This window comes from Bidens hawaiensis, unplaced genomic scaffold (genome assembly GCF_021521415.1).
Source record: "Bidens hawaiensis isolate Kalapana, Puna unplaced genomic scaffold, B.hawaiensis_p1.1 tig00020445_1, whole genome shotgun sequence".
Taxonomy (NCBI): Eukaryota; Viridiplantae; Streptophyta; class Magnoliopsida; order Asterales; family Asteraceae; genus Bidens; species Bidens hawaiensis.
This window is the reverse complement of record NW_027493124.1, coordinates 78,525-98,198: the sequence shown is the minus strand read 5'-3', so window position 1 is coordinate 98,198 and position 19,674 is coordinate 78,525. Positions and strand designations below refer to the sequence as shown.

The 19,674-nt window shown below is 38.1% G+C and overlaps 1 pseudogene across 1 annotated transcript; it reads right to left on the bottom strand.

Moving 5' to 3' along the window:
• Window positions 1–3,357: 3,357 nt before the first annotated feature.
• On the bottom strand, window positions 3,358–7,444 carry LOC143560785 (uncharacterized; annotated as a pseudogene). The gene is made up of 10 exons (XR_013140188.1): window positions 7,199–7,444; window positions 6,924–7,098; window positions 6,183–6,341; window positions 6,010–6,103; window positions 5,037–5,107; window positions 4,883–4,934; window positions 4,706–4,754; window positions 4,495–4,626; window positions 4,309–4,428; window positions 3,358–3,766 (listed from the first exon to the last, which is right to left on the bottom strand). The product of XR_013140188.1 is annotated as an uncharacterized LOC143560785 (transcript).
• Window positions 7,445–19,674: the final 12,230 nt, after the last annotated feature.

Sequence of the window (19,674 nt, the reverse complement as noted above, 5' to 3'; positions counted from 1 at the left end):
TGACCACAAAATTCAAATGTCATATATGAATGCAATAAGAGTTAAAAAGACAAAAGGATCCTCGACAGAATGTGGCGCACTTGAGACCTTCCTTTGCAACATACATTTAATAATCTGACTCTATTTAATTAGTATTTTTTGTTTATATTTTTTACTCGCATATTAGTTCGTCAATTCGTCATACCTCCGGCACGTATTACAGTGTTACACGGGTTTTTTCGATGAATGACAATTTAATTTTTGAATAAATTAAGCTATATAAACCAAATATATTGAAACAAAACTTAGAAAACCAAATAAACTTCCAATAACCAAAAGAAATCTAATCGAAAGGAAACTAAAAACTAATTAAAAGATTTTGTTTAAAAATAAATACGGTTTAAATGGGTCGAGTAGATCAAAATGATCATTATTAACAAAAACACAATTACTAACAAAAAACAAATTGCAATCCTATCCGTTACCAATAAAATGTAACTCTACTTATAACGTGCCTCTTCAACAATAAACTTCAAGTGAATATTGGTATAGTGATTCTCCATTGACTTGTGTCTTCCAATCCAAATGAGTTCTCTCAAAGCTTGAGCAATACTAACCTAAAAATAGGCTAAACAAACCGTTGAAACTGAATTAGGCTTATACTTTAATTTTAGTTCACAACTTTTGTTTTATTAATCAAATAAAACATCAAAACTGAAAAAGAAAAGTGAAGGAAGAATATACCTCATCCAATCTTTTGAGAAGCTTAAAAGAGTGGCTTCTAACCCGTCTTCTAACTCGCTTTCTTTATTTTCTGCACAAATCAAACAACCAGTTATCTAAACAAACTCGTAATATACCCGTAAATCCGTAATTGTTTTAGACACAATACTGTAGAAACGACAAAAATATCCTCCAAGCAAATCCAATCACCACCAAAGTTCATGTTTAGGAACATAAAAATGATTTTTTTTACTTTAACTATAATATAACAAACTAACAAAGTGCCTAATATTTTTAGTAAGAAGATTGTTCATTTTCCAAGTTATAAGATAAAACATAAATGTGTTCTCAAAAAGTCACTTTTTTTTTAAAATGTGCCAATTTATTTTTAAAATTCATTTGACACATAAGCTACCACAAATAGTTTATGTCACTTTATAAAAGCAAATTTAAAATGTAAAAAAACAATGTTAGATTCGTAAAATGAATTTTGATAAGTTAAGCTGGTCGACCCACGAATCCGTAGGGTTAGATAGAACACAACCCATTTAGATAAACGTGCTCGTGCTTTCAACCCGAAACAAACACAGACTCATTTAGGCTTTTTAATTTTTATTATGTCAAAGAAAAGGTCAAAAGTTTTTAACTTGCTGCTAACCATGGGTCAAAAGTAGAGCTTTTAAGCATAAGTTTGACTTTTAAAAGTCAAAACATCAAGAAAGCCAAAAATAATAAAACAATTAACTTTTCCCCTAGAAACTACCTAATATCAACACTTATGGACAACGAAGACGATTGATATGAATAATTCGTAGCTTACCTTAATATGAGCATCTCCAAGTAGTGGCAAACACCCACGCCTACTGCAAACTAACAACATAAAGCAAACAATATATCAATCAAGGCGAACCAAATACGTTAATATAATTGAAAAAAACAAAGTACTTGCTGGCATGTTAAAATAATCCAAAACAGTTTTTACCAGTATCCATTTTGTCAAACCTGTTCTGACCCAAACCATATTGGCCATTTTTTTAAAACGACATGTTTTGGCCCGTATCCATTTTTTGGTCAAAACTTGTTCTTATCCGAACCAAATGACCGTTTAAAAAAAACATGTTTTGACCCAAACCCGTTCTTACCCGTTGTCCCGTCCAGCCAACCTGCTCGTTTTGCCATGTAGACTTTAAAGAATAGTTGCAGAAAGTTGAAGTATTTATGTTACAGTATTTTTGTTTTTTATATTTTATAATTAATTTAAACAGGGCTAGGTATTAGTAAAAAAATGAAAATGCAAAGTAGGAAACTTTTGATCAATATTCATGATCATGTGCATAATCAAAATCTTCAACTCCCTCGAAGATTCTCACTATGGTCAATGAAAAAAGACTCCGATCTTGAAGCCACCTTAACAAGAAACATCAGTTGGATTATAAACAATCAGATCAAGAACATAATCTTGAGGTGTCCTGATCACGAAACATCGGTTAACTTTTTCCAAAAGAAATTCAAAACTCTTGATCTTCAAGGAAAAACACTAAACTGGCTCAAAAAATACCCGTGTTGTTTTGAAACGTACCTCAAAGGCGATAATATTATTACAGATTAACCAAAAGGATGATGTTTTTACTTTTTAGTACAAGAAGAAGAAACTGTTAAGAGATATTCAAGAACCGGTGTCCGGTTGTTGTTCAACGATTAGCGAAGTTGTTAATGATGGTTTATAATCATAAACTTAACGTCTCGAAACTAAACGAATTCAAGAATAATTTGGGGTTACCGGATGATTATTTAATAAGAATCATACCGAAATATCTTGACATGTTCCGGGCAATCTGGTGGCCATCGGATCTGTATCACAGTTTCTATTATCACCAAATTGATGAGAGCAGTAGTTTTGGCCTGAATTGAGGTCTAGGGTTTTGTTAATTTGGGCTGATATGGTGGCTGAGAGGGAGGGACTAAGGAGGTGTTCTGACCCATTTAAGTGTATCTGGGTTTGGTAAGAATCATGACCTGCGAAATTTAAACCTTAAACGGGTCAAAACCGGGTTAAATCAATGAGAAGTCATCATTTTAAAATCAAGTAAATCTGGTGGCTCCAAAAAAAGGGGAGCGACCACATCGTGACACATAGAATTTTTGGGTTTTCGTTTATATATATTATAGATTATAACCGTTTAAACATTACAAAAGATTATGAATAGATACAATCAATTATCAATATACTCCTAATAGTATCTTGATGAAAAAGTTCATCTTAAACCTCAACTAAAAAAATTCAACTTTTATGGCTTGTTTGAACTGATACGTGGACTTCAAACTATCTGAGAAATGATAGTTTACAAAATGCGGAATATTGTTAAGTGCTCTTCGCAAATATTATATCGCTATTAATTCTCTTTCGGATAAAAGGGAGCGAACAGGTGTACTTTACTCCTAGAATACTGACCAAAAAAATTATCAAACCAAGAAACCCTGAACCGATGAATACCCCTAGTTTAATGAGCCTCAAAGTCTAAAACACGCTTCTAAAATCATAAACAGGCTTATACAAGCTCTAGCTAATGAGCAACCTAATTAATCTTGATCAATCTCAAGTTATCAAATAAATAAAGAAGCATGAACAATGTTTGATGAAATAAACATTCAAGCTTAAGCTCAAAAGCTATCATAAAATCGTTTCGTACACAACTACTCAAACTCAAACAAACATTTAATCCTTTACAAGCCATTCTTGTTTTGACTATAGAGACTAAACCAATAATAAGCAACATGTTAACCACAATTCGAGTTAAACTGCAGTGTATTCAGGTTTAGGTTCGTCTCTTTGGCTGAACCACATATAATATCAACTATCAAGTTCAAGGATTCTCAAAATTAAGTAGTAGATCATAAATAAACCTACCTCACTAAACTTTCTAATTCAATATCACTCGGTGAAGCTGCCAAAAGATGCTCACGCCTGTTCTGAATAAACTTCTGTCTAAAGTCCTCGAATTTCCCTTCTGTAATTGATTCTCTTATCAACCGAAAGAATGACAAATAGTGGTGTGTGTTATGTCTGCAATAACAAAACAAGTTTAGACATACTGGCACAGGTGGCAATTGCAACCCATTTATATGGAAACGGGTCAAAAGTTGCTAAACGTTCACTCAACACGCTAATTATTTACAAAATATAACAAAATTAGACTAAAACTACAAGCGCCGGTCCAGCATGTTTTGACACGTAAACAAAAGTTACGCACTTGACCGGTAGGGCTGTTCAAAAAGCCCATGGCCCGCTTGAAAAAAGCTCAAGAAAAGCTCGCTTGCAAAAAGCTCGTTTATAAACGATACAATGTGAGCCGGCTCGATTTGTAAACAAGCCAAGCCAAACCGAACCAAAGCAAGGGTCGGTTCGGCTTGTGGCTCGCTTGTTAATTAGCTTGATTTTTAGAAAAAAGCTGGATGGCTGAAGCTTTTTACTTGAGCTCGAGCTCCACTTTTCAGCTCATTAAAATGCACGAGCCAAGCCGGGACGGCTCATTAAAATACCCTAATGGCTGGTTACCAAACTTGTTTTGCCATAATATTGGTAGTGACGGTAATATAAAGAATTACATTTCAAGCAGAATCTGAGCAAGCATTTCATGGACATTGAGGAGATGATTGATGTAAGCTTTTGTATGGTTCTGGCATGTGTAGCATGTGCATCCATCAACAATTCGTGATGCATCTTTCCTGCATAAGTATATAGCAATCATTATGCACATACACACATATATGTGAGTATGTAACCATCATTACCTATAGACAGTTGCTTTAAGATTTATCTTCGTGTAATCAGTAGCCATGTCACATAACCGAGGCTCTTGTTTAAAATTCCCATTAAGTGGGAAGATAAGAGCAAAGCCCTCAAGACTAAGATGGTAAATATACCTGTCATAACAATAACTTTCAGTTGACAAAAAACAGAAAGAAGACAAAAAGGTCAAACTAGTCAACAAAACCTACTTACGTGGAGTCAAAGAGATCAATTCCTGCAGCAATCCCCTGCAATACTTCCTCTTCATTCATGAAAGATTATTCAGTAAACAAAAACAGGTCACTTAACTTATAAATAGAATAAAAACCAATATATTTTCACATTAAAAATTTATATAACTGTTAACTTTGCGCGTGGTTAAAGTAATACCTGGAAGTCCTAGGCCACAAACTTGGCGAGGTTTTTCATTCGGTAACGAGTCCTGAAAAAAACAAATCATTTTTTACTAAAGATGCACATATAATATAATTACTTCAAATGTGCATGATTACTGGCTTTCAATAATAACAAAATATTATAGTACCGTGACAGCATGCATAAATATAGACCGCTCATCGATGCTATCTCCAAATCCAAACCCACCAATGTAATAACCTGAAATGCCACATCATCCCACAACCTCAACTATTTGTGTAAATTTACAGTTAAACATAAATACAAGTTGGTCGATAATAACTCACTTTTAAAAAATAACCAGAAAGCGGGTGGTATACATAGCTTAAGGGGTTTTATAGCAAATCACTCTTTTACTAATTACAGATTATTAATATTTATAACAGTATAAGTTACAGATTTTTTTGATACCTTAGGGATTCATTTCACTATTTGGATGTTTTTATTTACCAATCACATTTAGGTCTTCAGACTAAATTCGGGGTGTTCAGTATTTCACAACCTTTTTTATTCAACTGTAGGGGTGTTCATTATTCAATTTTAAACCGAAAACTAAACCAGACTGAATCCGAATAGGAATTAGGTTATTTGGTTCAGTTTGAAACCAAAACTGAGTAACCAATTAACTAATTAACGGAATAACCAATTCTATTTGGTTTTTGATTACGGAAACTATGAATTCGATTATAAACAAGTAGCATGTATTACCAAATATCCATTTACGGGTAATTGGTATGTATGATATATCCGGTACTTCATAAGTTTCTTTCTCTGTATGTTTCAAAATCTTCACACAAAATTATTTGCACTAACATAACTTATCTTTAAAAGATACTTGTAAGTTAATTAAATTAGTTACTTGATAAAAAAAATATACCAAAATGACTCGTCTTTATATAATAGTTAATTAAACTAGTAACTTAATTAAAAATCTATACCATACTAACTTACCTTGATATTTTACTAGTGAATTATAAATAAAAATTAATAAAGTAAACTATTGATAAAATTTTACTTTAGCTAAAAAACCAATTCGGTCAAAATCTGTGTAACCTTTAGACGCAACATATTAAATTATGAAAGCGATAAAGAAGACAACATACCCGAAACATTTCTTTTTGCTACCTCTTGAGCACAGCGTTGTCGTTCTTCAACACTGCATCCTCCAACAATGGATCCAAAAAGAGCCCCGTCTTTCTGCATTACAAAAGATATTGCAAACAATAAAATTAATAAATTATAATATCAAAATACTGGAAAATCATAATCAATTTACCGGTTTTAGTGAAATGCAATCATCAAGCCATCTAATAGTTCGGTCAACCGAAGCTTTATTCCTCTTTGTTGTAACGAAAGCAGGTACTTCATCAGCTAAACTTACAAACAAGTCCGGTTTCATTGAAGATATCATCTTCATGTAATCCAAAGGCTTGACCTGTAACAATACCACTTATTATAAGTATTAACAACAAACAGGTTGGTTAATGAATCAAACATTCTTGAGCTGTTCAGCGGAAACTTCGTCTATGTTCGTTAAAAGAACAAAAATGATCAAACTTTTTGATCTTTTAGTAAGCAAACATGAACAAATGTCTCGTTCATCTATTAACATTTGTTTATTTGTGTTCGTTTGTATGGTCACATAAATCTTTTAGGCCATTACAAGTTAGTCTAGTTTAATGAAATTAAAATATCATCCAATAGAATCTAATCTACATTAATTAATTTTTTCAGGTCCAACAGATTGATGTTCACGTTTATTATTATTTGGTGTTTGCGCAATTGTTCGTTTAAATACGTGCACCTATTTTTATGTCCGTTCGCTTATGACCGTTTGCGTTCATTTACGATCGGGAAATGCTTGCTTATACAATTAATGAACAAACACGAACAAGAATACCCTGTTCATCGTTTAATTTTGACGAAGTTAAACAAACGAGCATGAACATGCTTCGTTCGGTTTGTTTACAGGTATAGCAACAAAGGACGTATGAAGCTAGAAATAAAAGCGAATTACCAAGAATCGCCCACACGGGGTCTCAAAGGAGGCTCCATTCTTGTTACTACTAGAACATTCAGGAAGCGATAGAATAGAGTCCCGAGGCACAGCCACAAATCCGTAGCTGTGTAAACCGAGAAGGCGATGCAGGCCTCCAATATTTGATAATGTCTTAGAATTAGGACCCTCCATGCTTCAAGAAACAACAATTGAAACTTACATACACATATGCATAGGAAAAGCTGGCATATTCAATTATACAATAAAAATAAAAAGAAAGAAAGATTGGTTACAAATGCATAGGGCTAAACTGAAGAAGACGAGAATCCGGAGACGGAAGGAAGGACATGTGATCGGGAGAAATGAAAGACGGCAGGCCTTTGCGAGTTGTAATCATAAGTGCCGGAGTTTCTATGCTTATTATTATTATTATTATTATTATTCAATTGCAGCAACCCGGTTCTTGCTCGCCCACTTTTGCACCAGCTATTAACTGAAAACTTCATCTTCCTACTTTCTTCGTCGGTGGCGTGTTCCAGCCGGTCGCATCGTTTTCTAGTGTGAAGCCGCCTCTGCAAATTTTCAAGAATTCACATTCACATTGTTTTAATTTAATATATATTTTAGGTCAAATTTGTTTCATCAAACATTCATGGATTATTAAACCCAACAAAAAGTATACTTAAAAATGTTTAACCATGAACGGTCGTAGTGGTGCTTGACAAGTTAAAATTAGATCGAAAACATAAAGCATAAAAAAATAACTTAGTCAACTTACGACTGAAACGTCGAACGCTGAAAAATAAACGAAAACCGTTGAACCACACACCGGCATAGCAATGTTTTAACACACAAAACTCAACACAAATGTTAAACAAAAAATTTGTTAAAGAAAAAATTATTGGGAACCAAAATTGAAAGTGAAAAAGTGTTTGGACTTGGGGTTAAAAATAACAAAGTTCATATTTGTATTTATATAAATTTTAGTGTTTAATTTAATTATTATGACAACGCCTTTCAGGACATTTTGGACCTTCACAAATACATAAGGTTTGGGAAAAAGAAGGCAAAAGTGTTTCATAGACTCACATTAGCGGCAATTTTGTGTCTTTGAAAGGGAAGGATCGTTTTAGCGTTTGAAGGAAAACCGATATTGATGGTAAACTTGGAGAAAAGAGTAAAGTGCTTAGTTTATTATGAATTCGTAATAGATCGAGGTCTTCTTTGGTAAAGTGGGAAAGAATGGAAGGGTTTTAAATTGTAATATGTCTTAGTTTTTTTTAGGGATTTTTTCTCTACTTCTCTTTATAATTTATATATTATGGAGGATGGTAAAGGGTGAAGATAGTGGTGTTGTTATCCATTCCATTTATTTGCTTTGGTAATATAATATTTTGTTTTACTTTCTATCACACCTCTATCTTAATTGGCTTATATTTTTTCTAGATTCTTGAGAAGCATTTCCACGCTTGCACATTTATCAAGAAAATCTTGATCAACACTTATCTTGCACGTAATTCAAGGTACGCCGGTCTTTGAAGCTCGTCGGCACGCACTTCGAGGTGGGGTGCTGATTAGTCTTGTGGTGTCACGTACTTCAAGGCAACGTCGGGGTTGGACATGGTTTACGAGGTACGAACGTCGGGTCGGTGGCATGCAAAACGATGTAGAGAGAGGTAATTCTAGAGAGAGAGTTGAGTATGAGTTATGAATGAGGGATGGTGGCCCTATTTATAGCCGCTGGCCAGCTGAACCATCCGATACTCGATGGGTCTTGCAAAGGATCCATCGCGTATCGCAATGGATCAGCGACATACTTTAATATTATTTTATTGCATCGCGATACGCATATCGAACTCATAGTGTCCATACCTTGTTCAGAATGTGGTTTTTGGGATGTCTTCGAATTGGACTTTCAGTTGGTGATAGCCATAACGTAAGTCTATTTTCGAGAAATAACTCGATCCTTGTAATTGATCAAATAGGTCGTCAATTCGAGGTATCGGGTATCGGTTCTTGATAGTTACTTTGTTCAAGGCTCGATAGTCGATGCACATTCGCATTGATCCATCCTTCTTTTTGACGAAGAGAATCGGCGCTTCCCAAGGTGATAAACTTGGACGGATAAATGCTTTCTCGAGTAATTCGTCTAATTGCTTCTTCAACTCCTTCATCTTGGTAGGTTCTAATTGATACGATATTTTGGCGATTGGTGTGGTTCCAGGCATCAGGTCAATTCTGAATTCTACTTCTCGATCGGGTGGAAAACATGGTAGCTCGTCGGGAAAGACGTCGGCAAATTCAAAGACAATAGGTACGTTGATGTATATAAAATTATACTTCTTTTTAGCATAAAAAAATCTCTAAAAATTGTAACTTCTATCGTATAATCAAATAACTACTTATCATGTTAAAATGTATTTTCAAGTGAATCCAAGCCTCAAACGAAGAATCGAATGAAAAAACAAAGATAAATCAAAGAAAACCAAAGAAAATAGCAAAACATGGGGTTGTGCTTCATGTCACACTCCAACTTACGGCGGAACATGCCGGGGCGCTATTGATTGTATCATAGCTCAGAAGACACTAAGTAAAATACACGTGTCAATATCTAAATTATTCATTCATATATCAAGTTCAAAAGCATAAACATTGTTTCAAATTAAATAACGTTACAATTAAAAATTCAAAACATAAATAACTTAAAATAAATGTTTTCTTCAACCATCAAATGTAACATCCCAAATATTATATTATTAAATAAAGAAACATTTTGTTAAGTTGACGAGCGTTAAATAATATTAGCTAGTGATTAATAAAAGATCATGGACTTGGATTAAGTAAGATGGATTAGGGCCTTAGGTCCATGCGCTTTAAGGGATATAAATACCCCTTAAACCACCCTAAAACCCTAAATCCTCATTTTCTCCATCTTATTCTCTACACACTCAAAACACACACACATCCTACACCACCATAAACGGCCGCGAGTGAGAAAGGGGTGAAACGGGATCGAGCGAACGTTAGTATTGGTATATCTTTGCTACACGAGCCATACACAAGATCTAGAGTCCATAAGCAAGCTAAACGAGATCCAAACGAACCCGTAAAGGTATGTCTTTTACCTTAAAGTTTGCGTTTTTATACACTTTTAGTCTTGAAACTTAGAACGAGTATAGATTGGATGTAAGTGAAACATAAAGTTGTAAACTTGATAATAAATACGAGTGTAATGAACCCGAAAATGGAAACGGCTCGATTAATAAACCCTTGAACCTAGTATTGAACGTTTTGAACTTAAAGGTCCAAACTTTACGTGTTTTCGGGTCAAATCATATCCAAAAACGACCATAGGAATGATCGCGGGTTAGTTAAATACCGTATCCATGGATTTCGCGATAAACGGAGATGATTATTGGGGGGATTAGAGTGAACAGTGGCTGCGGCTGGGTAACTTCGCCTGCAGCTAAGCTCGCTGAGCAAGTTCACCAAGCCAAGTTCGCTAAGCAATGTTCGCTGAGAAAGTTCGCCAAGCTGTAACTTCGCCTGGTTCTTAAGTTCGCTAAAAGATACAAATAACTTCGCTGGTTATAAGTGTAACGATTCCGGCAAATCCAGGTATACCCTAGCCGGTATATACTATTTACGTGTCATTTAATATTGATTATATGAGTTATAGTACGTATATACGAGTATATATGATTCATAGTACGAATCATGCTCGATTATATAGTGAATCGTATTGGAATTACAATTAACCAATGAACGATTATTGAAACCCGAACGAATCGAGAATTACATTATAGACGAAGTATATAATGTTTAGTGATGTTTACGAAGTATTAATGCTTCGGGATAAGTGAATTATAGCACAGAAAAAGGATTTCGATTTATTAGTACGTCGGTACGATAAACGAAACCTTTAACATCAAACCAAGCAAGAGACGATCGATCAAACCGAAAAAGATGCACAAAGACCGACAATACAATGTTTTAAGTCATTTAACGTCATGATTTAAGTTTTTAAAGTTTTTAAATCAGTTTTATGTAAATTTTATTCTAACCCGAAAAACAACCATTTTAGGCTCGTTTTAAGCCGAATTACGAGTTTAAACGAGAAACGAACTGAACCAGATTATCCACAACATTATCCGGATTGCGTAATCCGAATGTGTGGCCTAGAATGGATGTGTGGGTCCCACCCCACCCATAAGGTGGACCGATCGGCCACCCTATCCCCATTATCAATTCATTTTCTTTTTTTTTACACATAAAACTCTCTCAAATCTCTCAACTCTTTCAAGTGTTCATCCAAACTCATCAATTTTAACCAAGAACACAAGGTATAACACATGTTTTAATGCTTAAATCTTGTTTCCAACTTCATGATCTTGAGAAAAGGAGGTTTCAAATGTAAAAATGGGTGAAAACCCGAGTTGAAACCGATTCTCGCATGATCAAGTGATGTATACAAGTTATACAAAGGATCTTGATCCAAGTGATGAGTTAAAAGAGTTTATAACGAATTTTTACGGTTAAAATCTTTAAAAAATGAGTTTTCCATGTGAAAGACGGGTGAAAGCCCGAGATGAAACCGACTCTTGCATGATCAAGAGATGTATACATGTTATACAAGGGATCTTGGTCCAAGAAATGAGTAAAAAGAGTCGAGAACGGATTTTTACGGTTAAAACCTTTGTTTTTATATCAAAACCGACACTATGAAAGAAATGGTTTGATTGTTGGTGTAACTTGCTTGGTATAGTGTTATTGTGCTTGTAAGTGTTGTATCTAGTGGCTAGCAAAGGCTAGAAACCAAGATCTTTGCGATCTAACGCTAGAAAACACAAGATAGTTCGGTTTTCGTGTGATTTAGTGATTTTGGACAGATTGTAGTGTGCTTAGAGTCGGGTCATGAAATTTCACAGAGATGATCTACCCATGAAAATATGAGATCTGTGAATTTTTGGTAATTTTTGGATAAAAGATGAATATTTGGTGAATTTAATGCTCGGTTTTGGCCAAAAATGGTGAAAAATAGCTAAACTTGATGAAAAATTCTGGAAAATTTAGGATAAGCTTTTTATAACATATAAAAGTCACACACAAAATTTGAGCTCAGTTGGAGAAGTCTAAAGGGGCTTTTCGGTAAAACGAGTTCTAGAGCTTTCTAGCTCGGTTTTTGTGAAAATGGCTTGAAAAATGAGTTTTGAGTTCTGGAAAAATTCCAGGGAGTTATGAGGATGGCAGGGATCATCCCAGAAAAATTTGGGATTTTTCTAAAGTCTTTTGGTATTTTTGACATATTTAGTGTTTTAATAAGGTTTAAAAATAGATAAATAAATGTAAATATAAGAAAATAAATCTGGAAAATTTTTATAAAATTTATTACTGTCAAAACAAGTTTTGTGCAAAATTTCAAGACTCGAGACTAAACGGGTAATTATTTGTGCTAAAAAGAACATAAAAACAAATTTTTAAAGCTTAAAACGTGTAAACTGGCAAAACTCGCATAAGCGAGCTGACTGGTATATAAAAACCTAAAAATAGACCATTTTCATAATACTAAGTAAATTAAATAAAAGAAAATCATCCGAAAATAATTCGGATGATTTGGGTAATTTTACCCGATTTTACTGTTTCCGGCACCTAAATGACGGAAACGGGCCCCGCGGCCAAACGGGGTGTCCAAACCGAGCTCTAATTTCATCACTTTAACTAAATTAACAGTCAAACACCATTTTTGGGTCGGGTGTGACCAAACCCATTTTTGAAACTAAAAACGGATAACCGTGCTAGGCACGCAAATCAAGGAAATCATAAAAATGATAATTTTGACCGTCAGACTCTAAGCAATGTCACAATCTGAGTCCTTAGAAGTGTCACGGGGTTAACATTGTCCCCGAATCGAGTACAGTACTGGGCTAACAATGTCCCCAGATGTACCGATTGATACGTATTTAATTTATGGGAATTATATAGTAACGACTAGATATTATATTACAGATCCAGGTTTATAGCAGTTCATTGTATCACGTCCCGACTCACAGAAAGGTGAGTTTTCACGAGCCCCTTTTACTGAACTGTTTTAAATATTTTCCCGGGGCGGAAAGCATGTATTTATTAAAGTATTTAAGTACATACTGATCGTATGGAAACACTTGTATACTTAAATATATATATGGTTTGATGCATAGAATATATAAATTGTTTATCGTGTGGGATTGTTCTGGGGTAACATAGTTCCCAGAGGTTATTATTGTTCTGGGGTAACCTAGTTCCCAGAGGTTATTATTGTTCTGGGGTAACATAGTTCCCAGAGGTTATTATTGTTCTGGGGTAACATAGTTCCCAGAGGTTATTATTGTTCTGGGGTAACATAGTTCCCGGAGGTTATTATTGTTCTGGGGTAACTTAGTTCCCAGAGGTTATAAATGTTCTGGGGAAACATTGTTTCCCGCATAATTACATTGTTTAATAAATGATTATTAAAATGATCTGTCAGTGTTTATTTAAATTAGTGAAACTCACCAACTATTCGTAGTTGACCCGTTTTCTTTACATGTTTTCTAGGTATGCCCAAGTTGGAATGATTGAAATGTGCTTAATTATCTCTGCTACCTGTTGGAAGCTTGCTGCTCTATATTTTGTAATGAACATATATTAATGTCTTATCGGTAAAACCTGTGTGTAACACCTAGATAGTAACGAAACTCGCAACAATGTAATATGTTATAAATTAATGTAGTGGTATTTTCTTTATAAGCAATGCTGTTGATATCAGATGTGTCTGTTGCATCCCGTGTACGTTTCCGCTGCGGTTACGGGGTGTTACAGAACTTGGTATCAGAGCCATTGGTTATAAAGAATTAGGATGTCTGAAAGAGATACCTAAAATATAACCAGTAGCTCAAGTATTATAGGATCTAAATATCAACTAATAATTTATTGTGACGGGATCTGGATGAACTTGGATGGACAAGTGAGTTATTATGGTCCGGAACATAATAACAGACTTGTCTGCGCGGGAGAATTCAGGGGAAGTCACGAGGAACTTTAAATAGGTAAAATTGGCAACATATGTGTAAATATATGATAATATTATTATGTGGTAAAGTTGTATAAATAAGTATGTATTAATTTGATTATGAATTACACTATGGAAAGAACTATATGCTTGTTAACTTGTGTGCAGGTAAAAATGTCAAGCCCGCATAGCTTATCAGTAGAGGAGGACCCGGAGGAGGTTAGCCCCGGAAACTCCGGGAGCCTACACGTGTCATCCGACTCCGAGCCTAGCGAGGCGAGTCACAGGAGCTCGAGCCAGTCCTCCCCGGCCCGGATCGTCAGATCCCCTACTCCACTCGCACCGCAGGCCACCTCTGCCCCCCCGGGATTTGGTCCCCGCCTTACGGCGCGGATCAGCATTCCGCGTGTCCCACCGACCTCTCCCCCACCCCGACCTGCTACTCGTCGGGGAGAGTCCTCATCTCAGCCCGAGCCGATGGCTCCACCTGTCTGGGGCCTTCCTAGACAGGAGCGGGATGCGGCAGCCTGGCTACGAGTGCTCACAGAGCAAGTAAATGAGCACTCAGCCGCCCTGACCGTGGGGGTACAGAGACGGGTGTACCTTGGTGACCGCATACTGGATTGCCAGTATGCAATCGACCGGTTGACAAGGGAGTGCTCGTACTCCCTATTGATGGTTCAGCGGTTAGAGGCGTGGCTCCGGGGGGTGATGGCAGTAGTGGTGGCGTTGGTGGCAGTGATGATGTGGTGGGCATACCACCGTGTTTAGTTGTTTTGGGTTTGGGGATAGACAGGGACCATTTTTTTTATACTCTGTGTAAGTAGTTAGTGGTGATACTAACACGGAGTGAATCTTGTTTAGTTATGATACAACCACTGGCCCCTAGGGTGGGTCTCTTTTGGGGCATATCTTTATAGATACTTTTGGGTATCATTCAAGCACTGACCCTTTTACGGGTTATGTCGAGATGATACCGACATAGGGCCCTTGTATTAAAACTTAGTTGTGTAATGTTGACTGGAAAGTATGTAAACTGATGTTTGTGTAATATGTATCAATGTTTACTAATGAATGAAATATGTATTGTGTTTTATAATTTGAAATGGTATTGATTATACGTATTTCTTGATGTTGTGTAGAATGGCACCGAAACGATCAACGAAAATATCGGAAGTAGATGTGAGCCGTTTGATTGCTCAACAGTTGGAGGCGGCGATACCGGATATAGTATCGCGCATCGCCGCCAGTATTAACAACTCGACCAATCCAACCCCTCCGAGCAATCAAACGCCCATAAATAATGACGGGGAACAAAATGCTAATCCTCCAAGGAATGATAACACTATTCCGAGTAATGACGCACCGCCTAGGGTGGTCGTTACTGACAGCAATGGCCCTATACCTACGGTAGAGACAAACCGTACTGAACCAATTCGTGCATCTAGGGGATGTTCGATCAAGGATTTTATGTTGTGCAAGCCATTAGAGTTTAGCGGGTCTGAAGGACCGAATGGGTTAGTCAAATGGATAGAGAAAATAGAATCAGTGGTGAATATCAGCAACTGTCCCGAGGATTGTGTCGTTAAGTACGCCACCTGTACATTCACCGACCATGCCTTGACATGGTGGAACACCATAGTACAGACTCGAGGTCAAGCGGCGACAAACCACATGACCTGGACGGAGCTTAAGGCTCTTGTGTTGGAACATTTCTGCCCAAAGAATGAATTGCAGAAACTGGAAAATGAGTTGTGGAATCTGGAGATGAGGGGGGCGGACCACCTGGGTTATACCAATCGGTTTAATGAACTGTCACGATTAGTACCGTGGTTGGTCACCCCGGAGACGAAGAGGGTGGAACGTTATATTTGGGGACTTACTCCAGTAGTGAGGAGTATAGTCAACGCGGGGGGACACCAGACGTATGAAAGTGCAGTGACACAGGCTGGCATTGTCACGTATGATTTCTTACGGAGCGGATCACTAAAGGTGACAGGAGAATCCGCTGGGGGAAAACGGGGTACACATGATCATAGAATCCAGGAAAAGCAGCAAAGCAAACGAGCTAGGCCCGCTGCCCAGAGCTATGCCATGACTAGTTCGGGCGGAAGGCAAGAACCGCAGAAGGGAACGTTTCCTAAGTGCGGGAAATGTGGTTACCACCATAGTGGCGTGTGCAAAGAGGTGGTGTGCCACCGATGTGGCAGGATTGGACACTACGCACCAAATTGTAAGACAAATCTGAACAACCTGAACCGACAACCGCAACCTATTCGTGCGCAACCATTTAGAACTCAACCAGCCCGACAGCAGAACCCGCAAGGAAACCAGATGGTGACCACTAGCCGTGCTTGCTACGAATGCGGCAGCACGGATCACTTCAAAAGGAACTGCCCGAAACTGAACCAGGGAGGAAACGGGAGACAACTCACGGGTCAGGCATCGTCGTCCAATCCGGCGCGAGGCCGAGCATTCGTGATGGGGGCGAACGAGGCGCGCCAGGACCCCAGCGTAGTGACAGGTACCTTCCTCGTCTCTGATCATTACGCTTCTGTATTATTTGATACAGGCGCCGATAGAAGTTTTGTCTCCGTTAGATTCCTTTCGATAGCAAACCTTCCTATTGGTGAAACCATAGAACCTTACACCGTAGAAGTCGCTAACGGTAAAACCATGATAGTTAATCGGATAGTTTGGAATTGCCCTTTTATTCTGAACGAACAATCCTTTCTGATTGACTTGTTACCGGTAGAATTGGGTAGTTTTGACGTGATAGTGGGAATGGATTTGTTGGCACGTAACAGGGTAGAAATAAACTGTGAAAAGAAAACCGTCAAGATCCGGGTGTCGGATGACGATGAGGTATTAGTGCATGGAGAAAAATCCGGCACCATGATACCATTTATATCCCACCTCAAGGTGTTGAAATATATACGTCAGGGATGTGTGGCGTATCTAGCGAGCCTGACGGCCGCTGATTCTGAGGAAAAACGGGTGGACGATATTCCCGTGGTACGCGAATTTCCACAAGTTTTTCCAGAGGAACTTCCTGGATTACCGCCAACCCGACAGGTCGAATTCAGGATCGATCTGTTACCTCAGGCTGGCCCTGTTGCTAAGGCGCCCTACCGACTTGCACCATCCGAGATGCAAGAATTATCCAACCAGTTGCAGGAATTGTTGGATAAAGGATTTATACGTCCCAGTTATTCCCCGTGGGGTGCACCTGTTTTATTCGTGAAAAAGAAGGACGGGAGCCTTAGAATGTGCATTGATTACAGGGAATTGAACAAGTTGACAATCAAAAATAGGTATCCTCTTCCCCGAAACGATGATCTGTTCGACCAACTACAAGGTGCGAGCTACTTTTCAAAAATAGATCTTAGATCGGGATACCATCAGGTTAGAATCCAGGAGGAGGATATCCCAAAAACTGCATTCCGGACTCGCTACGGCCATTACGAGTTCTTAGTTATGCCTTTTGGGCTAACAAATGCGCCAGCAGTATTCATGGATCTCATGAATCGAGTCTGTAAACCCTATCTTGACAAATTCGTCATTGTATTTATTGACGATATTTTGATATACTCGAAGAGTAAAGAAGAGCACGAGCAACACTTAAAGTTAGTTTTAGAGCTCCTGGATCAGGAGAAGTTATTTGCAAAATTCTCCAAGTGTAACTTCTGGTTACAAGAGGTGCAATTCCTCGGTCACGTTATAAACCACCAAGGAATACACGTTGATCCGAGTAAGGTTGAAGCAATTAAGAATTGGCAAGCGCCTAAATCTCCAAAGGAAATCCGCCAATTCTTAGGCTTAGCTGGATACTATCGTCGATTTATAGAGAACTTTTCCAGCATCGCCCAACCTTTAACCCTCCTGACTCAAAAGGATCGGAAGTATGAATGGGGTGAAGAGCAGGAAACGGCGTTTCAAACGCTAAAACAAAGATTGTGCCAAGCGCCAATCTTAAGTCTCCCCGACGGAGACGATGGTTTTGTCGTGTATTGTGACGCATCTCGGAGAGGGTTAGGATGCGTATTGATGCAAAATAGTAAGGTTATAGCCTATGCTTCTCGACAATTAAAAGTTCACGAGAAAAATTACACTACTCATGACCTGGAACTGGGAGCGGTCATCTTCGCACTTAAAATCTGGAGGCACTATCTCTACGGTACAAAGTGCACCATCTTCACCGATCATAAAAGTTTGCAACACATATTCGATCAGAAAGAACTGAATATGAGACAACGAAGATGGGTCGAATTATTAAGCGACTATGACTGTGACATCCGTTATCACCCCGGCAAGGCTAACGTCGTAGCCGATGCCTTGAATAGGAAGGATCGGGTTAAGCCATTGCGAGTGCGAGCGCTGGGGATGATAGTTCAGTCGAGCCTTTCGGATTTGATTCGAGTCGCTCAACGCGAGGCGTTGAAAGAGGAACAATTGGAAAAAGAGGGACTTTACGGTAACGAAAAGAATTTCGAACAGCGTGTGGACGAAATTCTCTATTTCAAAAATCGGATTTGGATTCCGACCCTTCACGACCTTCGTAATTTGATCATGGACGAAGCACATAAATCAAAATATTTCATACATCCGGGATCAGATAAAATGTACAAGGATGTGAAAGAATTTTACTGGTGGCCAGGTATGAAAAAGGATGTAGCCACATACGTCGGCAACTGTACGACGTGTGCGAGAGTTAAGGCGGAGCACCAGAAACCCTCGGGAATGTTACAACAACCGGAAATTCCCGAATGGAAATGGGAGCAAATCACGATGGATTTCGTGACACACCTCCCTAAGACACCCCGGGGACATGATGCAATTTGGGTAATCGTGGATCGATTAACCAAATCGGCACACTTTATTCCAATTAGAAATAATTATAACACTGAGAGACTTGCGCAAATTTATATAAATGAAATAGTGTCTCGTCATGGCATCCCCATCTCGATCATCTCCGATAGAGATAGCCATTTCACCTCCAAACTTTGGCAAGCTGTCCAAGAAGCATTGGGAACACGTATTGACCTAAGCACAGCTTACCACCCTCAGACCGATGGTCAGTCTGAGAGGACCATTCAAACTTTGGAGGATTTGCTTCGTGCCTGCGTACTGGACTTTAAGGGAAATTGTGATCAACATCTCCCACTCGTTGAATTTTCCTATAATAACAGCTACCATAGCAGTATAAAGGCAGCACCTTATGAAGCATTGTATGGACGGAAGTGCCGTTCACCACTTTGCTGGTCTGAAGTGGGTGACTCGCAGGTCATTAGATCGGATCTGGTCCAGGAGACGACCAGCAAGATTCTTGAAATTAAGAACAACCTGAAAGCCGCGCGGGATCGGCAGAAGAGTTATGCCGATACCCGTCGAAAACCGTTGTCATTTGAGAAGGGTGAAAAGGTATATTTGAAAGTATCACCGTGGAAGGGTGTGGTTAGATTTGGAAAGGCGGGGAAGTTAGCCCCGAGATACATTGGACCATTCGACATTATTGCAAAAATCGGTCCTGTAGCATACCGATTAGAACTGCCTGATGAACTGAGTGCAGTTCACAACGTGTTTCACGTGTCGAACTTGAAAAGGTGTCTGTCGGATGAGACATCGGTGTTACCTTTAGAGGGTGTTCAAATAAGTGATAGGCTCAAGTTCGTAGAGGAGCCCATTGAAATAGTGGACGGTAAGATCAAGCAACTTAGACACAATAAGATCTCGTTGGTCAAA